General features: G+C 48.7%; 1 non-coding gene across 1 annotated transcript; it reads left to right on the forward strand.

The window, feature by feature from the left end:
• Positions 1–456: 456 nt before the first annotated feature.
• Positions 457–528, forward strand: TRNAQ-CUG (transfer RNA glutamine (anticodon CUG)). Its single transcript has one exon. It is a non-coding gene; the product is annotated as a tRNA-Gln (tRNA).
• Positions 529–3,096: the final 2,568 nt, after the last annotated feature.

Genomic DNA, 3,096 nt, shown 5'->3' on the forward strand with positions numbered 1-3,096 from the left:
GAAAGCAGAACGATGCGCAATGCAGGGTCTCCAGTGTCTGCCTCAGTTTCCTCATCTGTAGAGTAGCCATCTTGGTCCCCACCTCACAGGGTTGCAGCGAGTCCTCGGTGAGGCGCTGACTATAAAACACTTGTCGTAAAACCTGGCACACTGCTCAGTCTGGGTCAACAACCTCACTCGTTTTTCAATTAAGAAACAGAGGAGCGGGGCGCCAAGTCCTGAACCATCTGAAAAAAAGGCCTGGGCGCGGGGGCGAAGGGATTCCTGACGTTTGGAACTCGTTCTCCATTAAGGATGGAAAGGTTGATCTAAAGGATGTTGGGTGTAGGCTTGTGAAAGGCAAACTTCCCTGACTTACTCCTAGAGCAGAGGCAGAATCAGTCTGGGGGGGGGGGGGGGGGGCCTGGATATGGAGAATTAGACTATCAGTAATACAGGGAAAATATAACTGATCAGGGCCCCATGGTGTAATGGTTAGCACTCTGGACTCTGAATCCAGCGATCCGAGTTCAAATCTCGGTGGGACCTCAAGTTACCTTTTCCTTTCTCTACACTATGAGGCTAATTGCCTGCTAGTCTCGGGTTCCAGCCACAAGTTTTCATCTACCAACAAGGAAACTGATTTGAAGAAAAGGTCCCATACCTTTCATCAAGCTGAGCATACTACTGCGACATTTAAAGATAACTCAAACCAGAGAAAAATGTGTAAAACACTTTATTGTCACTAAATATTTCAATTTTCATGTACATTTTTTTGCTGCAGAGTGATGTGTCAGGGTGATTGATAATAGCCTTTGAGCATAAAATGAACTATATTGGTTAAAAATCTCTGACAATTATTTGTTTCCCGTTTTTCTCATAACATTCCCACAAATCTAGTTTATGCAAATGTGCAGGAAGAGTACAAAAGATAATTGTAACATAGATTGCTTTAGAGAAGAGTAGAAATCTATTACCATAAACGTGATCTGAAGTTAGCATACATGCATGGGAATGAATAAAGAAGGGAAACCAGAAGGAGATTCTATCCAAATAAAAACACAACGTGGATTTACAGTACCAACAGTGTCATAACAATGTTTTTCCTATGAGTGAAATAAGATGTGCACGAAATATAAAACCATAACTTACTGCAAGGTTGATTTTATTCACTGGAAGATAGTCACGGAGACTTTGTCACCTCCTGTTCAAAGTAAAAAAGATTCGCCTCTTTCGAAATGAAGTAAAAGGGTCTTTTGCAAATATTTGCGTCGGAGGAGAGGGGAGGAAATCGCCAAAGAATTCCAGAAATTAGATGCAGTCTCAGGAAAACATATTGTGAAGATTCAATACTCTCTCCTATCTATAACCCTTCTTTTAGTCCGCGGTTAAGAAGAGCAAAGAAGGAAAACACTAGTAGAGAACGGTTTCAGTCCATCGACTTCTGGGTTATGAGCCCAGCACGCTTCCGCTGCGCCACACTGGTAGCGCCCCCCCCCCCCTTTTTTTTTCCTGATGTCTTTTATCATCTATAAGGAGTAATGGTCGGGGCTACCTGCCCTGGCATTAAAGTAGCGAACGACGCTACCTGGACTGCTGAGGTACCGCGTATCCCCTGTGCCTGCGAGCCGCTACATGACACACTAGTGTGTGCAGGGCACCCGGAGATCCGCTCTTTACTAGCGGCGGGATCCCAACCGCCCACCGAGCATTGCGTGCCTCGCCTCCGGTGGCGTCTGCTAACCGAGTCCCTCATGGCACTTACTCGATCAAGCAGGGACCCCTGTGGCTGTCCCCAACCCAGGCGCGTACGGATCTGGCCGAAGAGGCCTGTGCGCCGCCGGCTGCCCAGCGCTGAGCGCATTCGCAGGTCCTCCGCGCACACTGGGTCCCGCTGCGCCCACGCTTCAGGGGGCCTCCAGATGGGGATCCCGCCAGTTCCGGGGCGTGGGTGCTCACCGAGGCTTAGAGGCGCTTTCCCAGACTTCCGTCATGGCGTTGATCTTTTCTAACTGATGATTAAGTTATTTTAAACGGAGGATTTGGTCTGCTTGACATCGCAGACAATGTGGAACCCAGTGACCATCAAAATCGCCCTCCCGAGCAGAGAGTCCCCACTCCGCATCCTCTCCGCAGTACCCCCACACTCTGCGGAGCCCCCAGGCCCTTGTGACAGTGTGAGGGACATCGGAGAGTGCAGAACCCCAAGAATAAGTTAAGGAGCCAGAAGGCCAGACCACCTACATTTTTACAAACCCACATCCCACCCCACTCCCATGAAGAGGTGGAGCCCTGGCTTCCTGAGCCCAGGCCTGAACCCCTAAGAAGAAGGCTCTACTCCTGGAGCGCAGAACACAGCCTGAATAAGAGAAACCGTCCTCCACGAGTTCCTTGACCCCCTCAATAATAATTACCATTAGGAATAAATACTGCTCTGCTGGAGACTTCACCGGGCCACGAAAGAGAAAGGGTCCCAGCTCATCACCCCAGCCAGTGGACTGGCCACCAGAGAAAAGGAACCCCACTGGCCTCAGACAGTGAGTCCCTTAGAGAATCTAGTAGTGCTGAGTTGAAAAATCAGAAGATTCTGCTGCTGCTCTCATCCAGGTCTGGGAAGCAGCCGACCCTGACCCGCCTCCCCAGCTTGGCTATACAGCCCTTTGTGAGGACCTGGCCTTGGGGAAGACATGTATTCTCCAATGGAGCAACACTATTAGAGGAAGTGAGAATGAGGCTCCCATTTACCCTGTCACTAAGACCTGCCCTTATAGCTTTCTCTGTCTTGGCCCTTGCCTTCTGTAGGTACAGCTACAGCCCAGAACGCAAATCCTGGGTTGGAAATCTCAAAAAAAACTGCAGAACTCTCCAAGTTCTCTAACCTCCCCCAGTCTACTAGAGAGGCAACTAGTGTAGCCTGCTCACTTCATTACTGAAAATGCCCTCCCTCAGGATATCAGATTGAAAAGAACTAAGCTGCATTTATATCATATTTGCTGCACCGATATGAATTAAGACATCATGGCTGTTGGCATGGAAAAGTAACTCTAAGTACTAAGGGCTAGCAGATATTGCCTCCTGATTGTGTGCCAGGCACTAGTCTAAGAACAACATAGGCTT

This window comes from Tamandua tetradactyla, chromosome 25 (genome assembly GCF_023851605.1).
Source record: "Tamandua tetradactyla isolate mTamTet1 chromosome 25, mTamTet1.pri, whole genome shotgun sequence".
NCBI classification, from domain to species: domain Eukaryota; kingdom Metazoa; phylum Chordata; class Mammalia; order Pilosa; family Myrmecophagidae; genus Tamandua; species Tamandua tetradactyla.